Source organism: Megalopta genalis, chromosome 5 (assembly GCF_051020955.1).
Source record: "Megalopta genalis isolate 19385.01 chromosome 5, iyMegGena1_principal, whole genome shotgun sequence".
In the NCBI taxonomy this organism is placed as follows: Eukaryota; Metazoa; Arthropoda; class Insecta; order Hymenoptera; family Halictidae; genus Megalopta; species Megalopta genalis.
Window position 1 is genome coordinate 29,183,901 of NC_135017.1, and position 15,749 is coordinate 29,199,649.

The 15,749-nt window shown below is 33.8% G+C and overlaps 1 protein-coding gene across 1 annotated transcript in view; it reads right to left on the bottom strand.

Annotated features, from left to right (window-relative positions):
• tok (tolloid-like protein 1 tolkin) overlaps window positions 1-15,749 on the bottom strand; it is a 160,050-nt gene that overhangs the window by 54,253 nt on the left and 90,048 nt on the right. The gene's annotated exons all lie outside the window — the stretch shown is intronic.

The following is a 15,749-nucleotide window of genomic DNA, read 5'->3' on the forward strand; positions in this document are numbered from 1 at the left end:
CTAAAGCATGCTATTTTGACAATCAAAAACAGAATAAAATATTTGATTGTGATAATCTAAATCTAAAGTATAATAAAATAAATTACTTCATCTTTCAGAGGATGAGTCCATACTATCTTGACGAAGCCTGTAGCAGAATACACAGAAGTTGCCAATGTCTATTCTGTTAAGTCGACAAACATACGCAGATTGAGGAGCTGCTTCTTGCAAATATTATGATTTCCTGTGCCTGATGTAACTCATATTACGAAGAATTGTATTCCATGTACATTTGGAATAGAGTAATTTTAAATAAAACGCTATTTTAAATAATATTTTTAACAATTTTATATTTATACAATAAATAGCTTGTAAAATATCTGTTTGGTTAAGCCACCGAAAGTGCATTTAAATGGAATGAATAATTTTCAAGTATGAATAAAGTATTAAAAAGTATAATAGTTTATGTTTTACACGATACAGTTTGTATTTTTTTTAAATACTATTATTTAAAGGCACTATACAGTTTCTTTATCACATTCAGATTATCACTATCCTGTTTCTTCAATTAAATGAAACAAGCGACGTTTTTTTCGTGACGTCAGAATAGTATCATTATCATTTTTGTTTAATGGAAAAACAACATAATAGTTCGTACGTATCGTGTTAACAATTTTCGTAATTGCAAAAAGTTCGCAGAAGTTTCTCTGTCTCCAAGGCAGTCCGAAACAATTTGTTTTACCCCAAACCGTCAGCTCTCCCCGTTCCATTTAACGAACAAAAATTATATCGATATCTGTCACGGTTTCTGAGAAAACAACTTGCAACACTTTATGTGACTCACGCTTTATATCTACCAGGTGTCCAATTTCTCTCTGCCGAACAATACCAGTATGTTTTACAAATGGAAACAAGAAAAATATCAGTTAATCATCCAAGCTATTTTCGCGAGAAATAACGATAATAGTTTTGGCGTTCATTCTATTCGATGTAGAAACGAATAAGCTTATTTTGGTTGCAATCTTAAATGTTTACGAATTCCTTATCGTTCTCCTACATTTCAATGAAAACATGTCATACAAATTCTTCGCATTGATTCCTGGCGCGTGTTATTTCTTACTCAATCAATCTTTTTTCTTTATGCCTATACTAATCGACGAAGTGAATAAACACGGTTATCAGAATGTGGATTAGATAAGTGTCGCTAATTTGTTCCTGTACTGTATCGAATGGAAACGAGTTCATTGTTACTTCGTATTATTCTTATAGTGCCTTAATCAAAAATTTATCAGCCCATGTTTATACGATATTTTTTCTTATTTTGCAGACTTTATAAATTCGTAAATACGTTAACGGCAATAAAGTCGAACGAAGTGGTTTATTATAAACTGTAATGAAGCGGCTTATTAAAAATTGTAATAAAGCGGTTTATTAGAAAATTGTAATAAAGGGGTATACTACAAATTGTAATAAAATGGTTTATTACAAATTGTAATGAAATGGTTCACTACAAATCTTAATAAAATGGTTTACTAAAAATTGTAATAAAATGGTTTAGTACAAATAGTAATAAAATGGTTTAGTACAAATTGTAATGAAATGGTTCACTACAAATCTTAATAAAATGGTTTACTAAAAATTGTAATAAAATGGTTTAGTACAAATAGTAATAAAATGGTTCACTACAAATCTTAATAAAATGGTTTACTAAAAATTGTAATAAAATGGTTCACTACTAATTGTAATAAAATGATTTAGTACAAATTGTAATAAAATGGTTCACTACAAATCTTAATAAAATGGTATACTAAAAATTGTAATAAAATGGTTCACTACTAATTTGTAATAAAATGGTTTAGTACAAATTGTAACGAAATGGTTTGTTACGAAAGAATAAGTTGTCGCAAGTGGAAGTTTGGTGCAAATTGTACTAATTCTACTATTGTGCTAGAACTAACAGATCTCTGTAAAAGCCTACAGAAAACTTCGCGGCAAGAGCATTTTTAGGAAAATTAACCGACATTCATCGTCCGCTGCAAATATAGGAGCGTGCATACGTAAACATGCATAATATTCGTTAACGATCGAGGTAGGTGCGAGTTTAACCACCGAAAGAAAATATATTTAGCGTTCTCCAACGAAAACTCAGCCTTATACTATTGGATTTTTGAATTCCTGTTCATTGGAATATTGCAATTAAATACAAAATGAACGAGACTCGTGTAGTACAAGCTGATAGCAAGTGGAAGTAATGGGAAGCAAATTGTGACGATGCCAGTGTTTATAAAAACGAAACACGTGCGGATGCAATCTACGTACACATAAATCTCTTGGGCTAAAACTTGCATTTGCAATTAGTTCACGTGTACCCAACGGATTTTCTTTTATCTCAAAGACAAAGCTTTGCGTACGAACCTTTATTCTACAGTTGTGTGCATACATTTTTGCTTAAGCTTATATTCAAAAAATGGAAAGCAGAAAATAGAAAGTAGAAAAAGGAAAATAGAAAATAGATAAGCAATATTAAACCCTAATTTCAATAATTTTCAGGGATTCTTATAATTTGTTTATTATTGTAGCCTATGCCTTCCTGTTATTTTCAATCACCTTCTCTTATTGGTGATGAATCGAAATTCATCTATTTTCCCTGTTATTTTCTAGACTTCCGGTATTCTCAAATGAGGCATTGGGTGCAGTTTAGATGTGGAATCGAAAAAGACAAATGAAAGGCTTATTTATTGATTTTATATGACATAATTTAAACGAACGAAGTTTTCTAATGTAATGAAATATTTTTATCACTTGACAATAAATTACGGTTGAAATGCAGTCAATTGAAATGACAACAGTCGTTAAATATCGCAAAATGCAGAAACAGATTTCAGATGTTTTCGCGTGGAGAATTATTCCTGTTGAGAAATGAAGTAAAATTAAAATGAAAAAAGTTCGTATTTAGTTTTCATGAGGCATTTCTATTTCTTACAATGGAAAAGGATAGTACATGTGAAACGGTGTATGCATTGTTAACGATTTGTTAACCCTTTGCACTCGAAGCTATTTTAACTGTAATTATAAAATCATTTTTCTAACTTGTAGCATTTCTATTTTATATGACAAAATGCATATTATGCGTATGAAATTGATTCTTGGGACTCGCACAACGGTTACACTCTTAATAATTTTTTCAATGTGAACTTTGTTAGTGTCAACATTATCATAGAAGGTGATACAACAAATTTTAGTGGTGCCTCAGAGTCACCACTCGAGTGCAAAGGGTTAATATTACTGTACTTAAACGCATTAATCATTATCCTCGTTTGTAATTTTATTTGAAGGCAAGAACTATTTGCACCCTTTTTTCTATTTGTACGAATACTTATAAAATATCCTCAACAACACGCAGAAAATTTATTGTTTGTTCTTTCGACACAAGTCATTAAATAAGTGTCTTGTTTTTCTTTGTCACATAAATTATACAAACTTCGTAATTGATCTTCCAGGATGTTTCTGAAAAATTGTTCGTGGCATTTTTTGAAGTAACATTTACCGATGCACTTAAAATATTTTCCACGAACTGTTTCATTTCTAAATCAAATATAATTTCTACTTTGCATGCGTTTTCTTTTTCTACTATTTCTTTATTTATACGCACACCAAATAATCAAAATATAGTTTAATAATACGATCGCTTTATTTGTTTCGATGACAACCCGAGACAAATGCAATATGGACCGTTTATTTTGAAAGTGGTGCAAGTCCACTTTCTTTCGTTTCGATAAAATTGGATGTTAGCAGATCTGACAATTAAGAAATGTAGGTTAATTACGTGAAGTCTGGGAATGTTTGTACTAATTTATCAATATGTAATTTGATTATATAAATTTCTTTTAGGCGAATTTAACTAAAATAATATACAATTTCTAGGCTGCAAATGGACTTACACCACTTTCATAATTAGTCAATTGTAAATATCATTTAATTTTAATTTTGAAATAACAAATATCACTTAAAATATATCTCATATTAATCCAATTTTGTTTATAAATAATAACAAGAAATAAAATAGGATTAGCATTTTTTATTTTGAACGTTAATTATATTTATATATTGTTAAACTTAACACAAGATATTGGTATTATTAATTATTTATGCTCTTCATGTGGCAGTGTTTTGAAATATTCATGATGCACAGGAGGTATATAAGGTAATAGCTGCTGCATATCCTTATATTTTTCGTATGTAATAGGCTTGGCATCGTGATGGAAATTGGACTTACACCACTTTCATAATCAATGGTTACGCAATTTCTTTTACCGGCCAATTTTAAATTGAACAAAACATTGGCATTTGTTAAGATATTAAATACTAACTAGAAATAAACAAAAAGTTTACACTAAATTAAGCATAAATTACGTCACATCTCATTTTTTTTAAAAAGGACTTACACCACTTTCAAAATAAACGGTCCATATGATGCGACTGATGCAAGGCTGTTCGGCGAATATCGAAAATTGACGATCAAATCGTGAACGCATAATGCAGAACTTCGTACACTTATGCATGAAAGATCGAAGAATACGATTACAATGGATTCTGCAAAAAACAACTTAATCCGAGTCAAGATGTTTTTGCATCCAATGCCTCTAATGAATATCATGCTGTGAACATCAGAATTTGTGCACAGTATTTTCAACCTATCTCTGTAACCTATCATCGGATGACCCTACGTTCCCCTGACTCATATCACTCGTCTCGCAATATATCCCATATCCCTAAACATTAGTCATCGTAAGCAGCAACTCCGAAACATCTCGGCTTGAAACATGATCATCCTTTCCTCTGTAAGATTTTAAAATCGATTTTATGCTGACACCCATGTTTGTGAGTCATCTGGTATTAGCATGATCGAACGTGAAGAAAGACTAAACGCAGACTGGACTAGACGAAAATCTTGAAACTGAAAAGCATCACCGTCAGGTTACCAATGAAATTAATTGAGCATAACTGCATTGTATATTATACTGTTGGAATTTTTTTATGATTAGAAACACACTAGAATCTCATCGAAATACCTTTTTTTCAATATTTTATTATGCCAATGTGTTGCGTAGCGCATTCTGGATTGTACACATATGTATTTCATTAAATATTTATCTTTCCTTGTGGTATGTGCACAAAAATCACGAAAACTTTTTGTAACATTTCAGTAGCTGAGTCTAAAGTTGCTAAAATGTGTATATCTTTTTGTGGTTCGATAATTGCACGAAAAATTGAAAATGATCTTTAATTTTAAAGTGAAAAGCAGTTTCAAAAGCGTAATATATTGTTCGTTTGCATCGTTCGATTTAGACTGTATGAAGTTTTAATGAAAATTCAACGTTGAGGTAGTTAAATATTTCTGAACGAATTCCCCTTTCATCTTTTTGTTACTTTTTCGCCGCATGCGTATATTCTTTCCAAATGCATTCAGACGACTTCACTGCATGAAATATTGCTTAATTGTGACTATACTATAATTCACTGCATATTGTCTTAATGTACAGACATTCAATCAATTATTAAATACTGAAATTATTCGATTAAAATTAAGAGGAATCTATCCAAATGATGTGGTCAGTAATCGAGTAAAATGCAATTAACAGATGATTTTTTAGAATAGAATTTACGGCGTGGAAATAAAGAGTAAAGGCTTAAATCGGTTTTTCAGTAGGAACAGAAGCAAAATATTAATATTAATATTTATTAATAACACTCTCGAACTTTCTTTCATATGTTACGATTCTTTCATACTTCATACAAACGCACATACTTAAACATTGTTGATTCTATTATTCTCTTAATTAGTTACTATTCTCTTGTCTTTACTGATTCTATTGTTGATTCTATTTTAGGAGATTGTTCTTAATTTTATTTGATTAGGTTACTGTTGTGGTAATAGCTAAACTGTTAGCGATTATTATTTTATTATGTATGTGTGCCTTAACGTTTAGTAAATATTACAAAGGCTGTCGCAAAAATGTCTCGTAATACGGAAATAAGGAATACCTGAGGTTATTCGAAGCAACTTTTTCCTTAGCGAAAATGCAATCCGCGGCTTTGTGTACGAGTTATTAACGAAAAACAGTGACCAATGAGAGGCGAGATCAGCTGACTCGAGACTGCCAAGTCAATCAGCGGAAGTGGACATCGTGCGTTCGTTGATCGGACCGCCTCGAAACCAACCGAGCTCGCCTCTCTCACCTAATGAAATAAAATTAAGAATAATCTCCTGAAATAAAATTAATAATCAATCTTTTAACACTATGCCGTCCGCAGATCTTAGATATGATTCTCTTGTTTGACGCCGGCATAATAGCTTGGAAATTTTAGATTTTAAAAACAATTTCGAAGATGACGGTAATATAAATTCCTAAAATTAAGATATGTCATCCAAGAATTTTCGTACTTAATTCTTAGTTAAATAAGCACAATGCTATAGTTAGTTTGCTGCCTTTTAACACCCAAGAAATATAGTTCAAATGTTATTTCAGTTTTTTAGAATGCAACCAAAATGGTACCACCGGTATACAACAGATAATTTTTGCATGGCACCAGCGTGGTGCCACCGGACGGCACAGTGTTAAAATAATATTTGTAGTAATCTAATAAAATAAAATTAACAATACTCTCGTATAAAATAGACAATAACATAACAATAATGTATTAAAATATAGTAACCAGTAATCTCCCAATCTCTCACAAACTTACGCATATCAAAACTGCATAAAGATCCGCAGTCGGATGATAATTTAACGATAACCAAAGCCTAATCGACGCGAAACGAAGACGAGATCAGCCGGCCATTAGATGCGAAAATCCCATCGGCCATCGTGTATACGTGATTTTCAGGAATGCGGGGAACGCGATGGAACCATTATATGTACATATAAATGCTGACGCGTGTCACGTGCCCGACGAATCTCCCTCGCCCGGTGACGAAGATTGAGCGTCAACAACCGGCGGGTCACGTGACTCGCGAATTTCCATTCTGCGAATCGCATGAATCCGGACTTTCGTCGGGCCGGTCTCGCCCGGATGTCTTCTAATTGAGATGTGCCAACAACCGAATAAACGCGTTTCCGAGACGCTGGCTGGCCGGTGCAACGTATCACGGGCCGTCGCCTATCGGCAACCATAAATCACGAATCGCGTTATCGGTGGCAAGAGAGTTTGTTCGACTGCAGTGGTTGCAGCCGATGTAAACAGCTCTGTTGTTATCGTGCCTCGTCGTCGTTCAGGAAAGACGTGATCAGAAAAGCCGGAGGAGAATGCGATCACCGTTGAAACCCAGCTAGGAAAATGACGCGGCGAGAGAACAAACCAGAGAGATAGATAGGTAGATAGATAGCTAGATGGATAGATAGAATCAGGGGGGTAGAGAGAGAGAGAGAGAGAGAGAGAGAGAGGCGGAGAAGGGGAAAATTTGAGATGAAAAAAAAACAGAGAAAGAGAGGGAAAAGAGAGAGACAGAGGGAAAGAGTGGAAGAGAGAAAAAGGAGAGGGAATGAGAGTGAGAGAAGGGGGAAATTTGAGATGTAAAAAGACAGAGAAATAGAGGAAAAAGAGAGAGGCAGAGGGAAAAAGTGGAAGAGAGAAAAACAGAGGAAGAGAGAAAAAAGAGGAGAGAGTGAGAGAGAGAGAGAGAAGGTGGAAATTTGAGATGGAAAAAGACAGAAAAAGAGAGGAAAAAGAGAGAGACAGAGGGAAAAAGTGGAAGAGAAAGGGAAAATTTGAGATGGAAAAAGACAGAGAAAGAGAGGGAAAAGAGAGAGACAGAGGGAAAGAATGGAAGAGAGAAAGACAGAGGAAGAGAGAAAAAAGAAGAGAGAGACAGAGACAGAGAAGGGGGAAATTTGAGATGTAAAAAGACAGAAAAAGAGAGGAAAAAGAGAGAGACAGAGGGAAAGAGTGGAAGAGAGAAAGACAGAGGAAGAGAGAAAAAAGGAGAGAGAGAGAGAGAGAGAGAGAGAAAGGGGGAATTTGAGATGGAGGAAGACAATGATAGAGAGGAAAAAGAGAGACAGAAGGAAAGAGCGGAAGAGAGAAAGGCAGAGGAAGAGACAACAAGGGAGGTAGAGGGAGAGCGAGAAAAGTGAGACGTTGGAGAGAGGAAAGAGAGATAGAGGAAACTAGAGACAGAGAAAAAAGAGTGCGAGAAGAGAGACACAGTGAGTGGGAGCGAAATGTGATAGAAAAGAAAGAGAGTGAACAGTAAGAGAAGACGTTAAGAGAGAGAAAAACGAGAAAATTCAGAGAAAAGAGAGAGAAGAAGCTAGAGATAGAAAAAAGAGGAAGGTGGTTCTGGAGAGAGAATGAGCCAGTGAGAAAAAAAGAGAGAGAAGAAGCTTCCAACAAAAAGAACGAGAAGACGTTAGAGAGGGAAAAGTGGAAGAAGACATTAGAGAGTACAAAGTAAGAGAAAAAGCCAGAGAGAAGGAGGAAAAGGGGAGAAAAAATAGAGAGTGGAGGAAGAAGAGGGAAATAGAAAAGGGAGTAAAAGAAAGAGAGAAAGAGAGAGAGAGGGGGAGTAAAAAAGAGAAAAGGAGAAAGGAAGAAGTCAGAGTGTAAAAGAGTGACAGGACTTCCTCAAAAGTCTGATAATCGGATTAAGGACACGAGAAACGGCAAGCTGCCGCTTTGACCCGTTTTTCCCGACGTGTAAAAGAGAAAAGATCTCGTTACACGGAACAAAGATCGGCTCTGGTTCGAGGAGAACCACAGGGGAAGTAGCAAGAGCGAGGAGAAAAACCGATTATCCAGTTCTGTGTCGACCACCCGTTCGATTTCTTACCATCGGAGTTAGGTGCTCGGCCACCGACGCGACAGGGAGATAATTAGCTGGACGAACGAGGCGGCCAACGGCCAGTGCAGCGGCCGTCCGCGTTTCTCTTTCGCTCGTGTTGATTCATTTGAATCGTACGGATCCGTTTCGAGCAGGGCAATCCCCTTTTTTTCGAGCGATAACTTCGCGATCGCGTGAGACGCCGTGCCAACGTGTCGAAACACTTTCGACTCCAGCAATATTTCGCGAAATTCTGCTGTTTCATCAATTTTAGGGATGCGTGGATGTTTGTTTATAATGTTGATTAAGCGCCCTTTGTAATGTTGATTAGGCGCCGAGATTAGGCGTTTCGACGATTAGCAGGCTGCGGGTCTTCTTGCAAAATAAAAATTGTTTCATTTAAATAATTGCAGAGAACGTTATTTCGACGAAAATGTTTCCTTCTTTTTTAACGATTGTAAACAAATGGAAACAGTTTAACAATGTACCTAAATTCTTCCGATGCCTTCGTGTCTTTGTCATGTATGCAAAAAATCCGCAGTACAACGATTAGTTCGATTTTGTTATAAGTTTGTTTATTTAGATGATGATACGTATTTGGAAGAATTGCTTTTATGTCGGTTCTGGCAAATGAACATGTCCTTTTTTTATAGTTAACCCTCTTTTTGTAACAATGCTGTTGTTAAGGGTAGCATTCGATAGTTAATTAAAGAGTTCAACAATGTTCATTCTAACTAAGAAGTAAAAAAAGGTAAAAAGAAAAAGATTTTAAAGAAGAGAAATATAATTATATATATAATAAATTATATAAAAATTATATATATATATATATATATATAATAAAGGTATATATATATATATATATATATATATATATATATATATATATATATATATATAGGTATATATAATAGTATAGTAGTATAGTATAATAGTAGGTATATATAATAGGTATGTATAATAAAGGTATATATAAAATCTTTCTCTTTTTACCTTATATAATATATACATATTATATAATATTATTTTTTATTTTATATTTTTAGGTGAGAAAGCAGACCACTGTTGATAAAATACGAAATTGAAGAAAATCTAAAATATGCAGCAAGAGAGACTGTCCATGTTTCAAGTTTAAATGCGGTGTATTGAATTATGTAAATCTGGAGTGGCGGAAAAGTATGATTAGGTTCTATGTATATCGTCTCAAATGTTTTCACAACGATGATGCACGATGGCGTACAGCCTTCGCTAACATCATGGCAAAAGAGACTATAATTAAATTTCGTTCAAAATCTTGTTATTGTTTTCTAACAATTCGTTATTCATTTACTTCGAATATTCCAAAATTGTTTGAACGAAAACTCGTTCAAAAAGCAAGGATGAAAGTGTTTGAAACTTCACGTAATGAATAAAGTGGTGTTCTACATACGCGCCCTTTGTAAATGCATACGGTCTATATACAATTATTCCAAAATATAAAGGTAACAACTAAAGTCTATGCAAACAAACGTATAGCTTTTACTCTCAAAATTATTGTGGTATAATAATTGTCCTGATAATCGAACAATGTAAAGTCGAACCCTTCTTGCATTCAAAATTAATTGAATTATTAATATATGCGGAGAAGTAATATCGCCCTTAATAATAATTCGCACGATACATACAGTCGCTTTAGAAAGTGTTTTTTCAAACGGAATAACTTTTTACAAATTGGTTCAAAGGACTTGAATATTTTTGTGATGTTAGAACGACTAGTTTTCTATGAAATGAATGTACAAGTTTTTTAGATTGCAATTGATTGGAATAATAACAAAATTAATAAGTGATGTATTTTTCAACTTCTTTATCCGAGCCCATAACGAATATTTAAAAAATGCATTTTGTAAATCACGGCAACATGCTGAAAATTTCGTCGAAATCGGTTAACCTGGATATGAGCTGTAATCAATTAAAAATTGCGAAAATCCCAGTTTTTCACGAATTTCAAGCAAAAACAGGTAATTTTTACATCTTTCGGTGGCTGTAACTTGAATATGCGTCGACCGATTTCGATGAAATTTTCAGCACGCATATAAGTTACGGTGATCTACAAAATGCATTTTCTAAATTTTAATTATGGGCTCAGATAAAAAAGTTGAAAAAACATCATCTTTTAATTTCGATATCATTCCAATCAATTGCAATCTAAAATACTTTTTGTATACTCATTTCATAGAAAACTGGCCGGTCTAACATCTCAAAAATATTCAAGTCCTTCGAACCAATTTTAAAAAAGTTATTACGTTTGAAAAGGCGTTAACGTGTTTTTCAAGGCGACTTTAAGCAAAAAGATTACAATATTAATTACATCAATAAAAAGATTTATCGTGCTTAAAGTGAAGCAAATGTTACGTTAATCCGCGCCAAAAGCTGTGCGACATCGTGTTTTATTCGCTTAACCGTGCCATAAATTCATCAAACTCCGAGAGTGCTAATAACTATGTACATATTATGCTGAATGCAGTATTAATTATCGTACGTCGACGGAATGAAACGGCTGTAAGCTGACTGAAACGCTTTGTCATAAAATAGAGTTTCCTGCAAGCATGTATGTAACTTAGATCGCTCGGTGCACACACGGTTACAGCATTCGAGTGTGTTTTTGCTCGCCCATACTTACGGCCTTTGACTTTGACTCTAATTTCAGACCGTTTCGCTTTGTACCGTTGACGAAATCCTTATCGCTGTCGGCTTATCAATGTTTTCATAATGCAGGATCATTGTAAAAGTTCAAAGTCATTTTACGTAGTTGCATATTATGCATGCTCTAATCTTTTTTCCTAGAAACGCGATGCGCTGTTAAATCTGTGTGCATCCGCAATTAAACATCCTCCTAGCGAACTATTAACTTTTAATATATCGTTAAAATTCAATTCGCGCGCGCGAATAATTATTAGACAAGATGACTCTTTAACTCTTAAATTGAAAAACCTATAAAATAACGAAATTAGCTATAAAACCGAGATCAATATTTCACGAATGTTATTCGTGAATACTATATTAATTAATATATAATTATTATAATATTAATTAATATATAATATGCATACTATATTAATTAATATTATTATTAATTTCATAAAGTTATGGTGACACATTAACAGACTGACCCATTTCATTAAAAATTCATTTACATATGAAATATTCCAGCCATCCTTCATTTTGGTATTCCGCAAAATCCGCTTACACATGTTCAGTAATAATTGAAAACGCATAAGTAACACTGCGAATGTAACAATCGGCGAATCTTTAGAAATTAATAGTTGCTGCCGATGCGATTAAATCTCGTTCGCCAAGAGAATTTATGAATACACATTCCTAAAACCGTGTGCAATGGTGCGTGCAAAATAGTACAGTAAATTCTCCCCAATTTTCCTTCAGCTCGTAAACAAAAATGAACAATTTGGGAAGAGGAGATACGATTATTCGATCCTTGCATCTCGTTTTTATAATAGTTGACAATTAAACTGTCTATCTTTGTATACAGCTGAAGGAAAATTGGGAAGAATTTACTGTGTAAATATATATATAATATAATAATATATAATAATATATATATATTATTATTATTATTATTATTATTATTATTATTATTATTATATATTTACACAGTAATGTATACAGCTGAAGGAAAATTGGGAGGAATTTACTGTGTAAATATATATATAATATAATAATATATAATATATATATATATATATATATATATATATTATTATTATTATTATTATTATTATTATAATATATATATATATAAAATGAATTTGTATATCGTGTAATTATATTGAAAAAATCGTGAAACTGTCTTTATATCTCAAACTTAATTATTACTAACGTGCGTTTCTTAGAAATGTATTAATACATTTATTTATGTTATTAGAACTTATTAAATTTTATTAATTACTGAACCCATTATACCTGTATGCCACTGCATCTGTGCGTCATCTGTTGCGGTTATTTGTTTACTAAGTTTAGAAATTCAATTTTACGATATACGTTGTTTTCCTTCGGTTTTGCTAAAAGGTTTGCCAGTTCTGTGTTTACTTCTTCTATTTTTCCGTAATTCCGACCGGCGTCGACGTCGTTTTATTTCTTTATTTATCAATGCTTGAGGAAATTACAAATTGCCATATTCGGGCTATTCCCCCATTCCTTCCGCACCCGTCAAATAATTGTTTCGTTCACATCAGTGAACCTGTTAGGCATTCACAATAGAAATTCGGTTTACAATAGAATATATTCGCTCCGCTATCAGTCGGATAACAGCATCTACTGAGCTGGCACTACTGAATACGGTTTTGTCCGAGCACCGTACCTCGCCGAAATCTCTCCTGTACAGGTATTTGTGTACCGAAGTCCCGCGTTATAAAAGTTGCCGGGCTGCGATCGTTACGCCGGCTCACCGAATTTGTGAATGGGAACGAAGGCACTTAATACAGAGTTACAACGGCGTCGTTGACACGAATCGCCGTCAAGTGTCATTGAACACTCGCGCGACGCAAAGCTCCGTTAATACCGGCGGCGTTCGACGCCGAGGGAAAGGAATTCCCGAAGAATTCCGCCTCGGAATTTCTGAATGTACAAGCGATTCCGCGGGGCAACTCGCGAACGGTGCCGAAGTCGCGGCGAACGATATTTCCGAGCAGTTAAACCACTTTGGCTTCGCGCCGCTGGAGAAACAACCAATGCCATCGACGCCGCGATAATAGGAGCGATGCAATCTGATGCATAGAAATCGCACGATTTTTCATTAGGCAGTTGGCGGAGGCGAGATTCCCTCCAAATGTGTCCACCGATTCCTGGAACAACTGCATTCGCAATGGTACGGAACCGTGGATCTAGGGAATGGTGCCGATAATGGGGAATTTATAGGATCGGTCGTCCTAATACATTTTTCTTTTTTTTATTAACCTCTTACTCTATAGTATCGTGTCAGAACTCGTTACGAACATGATCGAGGAAGTATGGATGTTATTCGCGACTTTAAAAAGCAAATCAAATTCTACTCTTCTGTTGTCAGTACTCAAATGTCAAAGTAAAGGAGTTTATTGGAGGTTGGGTTGTTACTTTATTGTTATTATTAAGCTGCGGATATTCATGCCGGAACAGGCAAAATGTGTGTAACATTAATGCAGAATGTATTTAGGAATATGAAGTATATATGTAAAAAAATATGAAATATATATATGTGAAAAGTATGAAATATACGTGTGAAATGTATGAAAACTATATGGAAATTGTTTTATTATCTGCACTGTTTACAACTACTTATTACTGTTACTGTTACTGTTACTGTTACTGTTACTATTACTGTTACTATTATTATAACTGTACTTGCTACTATTTATCGTAATTTGCATTACAATGTGTTACGATTATTTTTTTTCTATATTCTGGTTTGCCAATTCGTACCTCTTATCAGATAAAATGAATTTAATGTTTTTTCAACAATATGCGTCTCGCGATCGTTTGATTGAAATCCCCGTCGAGTCGACCACTGCCGCCACTATGGGGCGGAAATCACCCAAAACCGGTCAAAAAAATGTTCCGATTCATATCGAACATTTAGGCCCAATGTTTTCATTTACAATGAGGCTTTACATACAGTGGCCCACAAAAGTGTTCGTACACCTTTTAAAACGTATTAACTTTTTCAAAACTGAACTAAAAATGATTTGAATGTTTTTTTAGATGATAAAGGGACTAGTCTACTAGATGATGGCTAAAAAAGCTTTCTTTTTTAATTTTGCTATTACTTGGAATGGAAAGAAAAAATTAAAAACCCTTATTTCTTAACTTTTTTATCTAACCTATAACGAACATTTAAAGAATGCCTTTCGTAGATCTCGGTAACTTATATGCGTGCTGAAAATTTGATCGGAATCGGTTAATCCAGAGTCGAGCTACAGGCGTTGAAGGATTTTAAAAACTGCAGATTTCTTACAGTTTTTGGTCAAAATCGTGATAAAACTGCGATTTCTGCGATCTTTAATCTATTGTAACACATAACAACGTGAACCGATTTCAATAAAATTCGAGATCTATGAAAGATATTTTCTAAATTTTCTTTATAGGCTCAGATAAAAAAATAAGTTAAAAAACGAGAGATTTTTATTTTTTTGTCATTCCAAGTAATAGAAAATAAAAAAAAAAGCATTTCAGTCATCGTCTAGCAGATCAGTCCCTCTATCATCCAAAAAAAATTCAAGTCATTTAGCTCAGTTTTAAAATAGTTATTGCATTTTAAAAGGTGTACGAACACTTTTGCGGGCAACTGTTTCAGTACTTAAGATGTTACTAACAAGGGGAACTTATGGTGGTGGTAATCGCTTTTGAAACCAGAGTGGATTAAAATTACACACAGTACATACTTAATATTAACAGACTCTCATAGGATTTTTCAAAATGCGTCTTCGTGTTTGAGACATTTTCATTTAAAGATTTCAAATGAACATTCTCTCTCTCTCTCTCTCTCTATATATATATATATATGTTATCCATATGATTGCTTTCGAACTTTAAATTAAAATGTCTGCAAAATGGAGGCCCATTTTGAAAATTCCTATTAGACTTTTTCGATATTAGGTATGTACTAGAACTTTAACCCATTCTCGATTCAAAAATAATTTTCATGATCGTAAAAGCTTGATAGTAAGCTCTTGCAAGCTTGATAGTATTTCAAATGCAAAATTTCTTTTTAGGAATTATTTTCTTTTCTTTTCCTCCACAAGTAGTATGGGGAACTTGTTTTAGCTAATTAATCAAATGAATCAGATCACTTAACGACAATGTATTCGATTCCAGTTTCATTATAGCAGCTGGTAAAACGTGGAAATCAGCTTCAATAAAAGCCAAATCGTCGGCAAGATTTTCACCCTTGAAAACCTTTTGTGTTGCTTTAATGCACGCT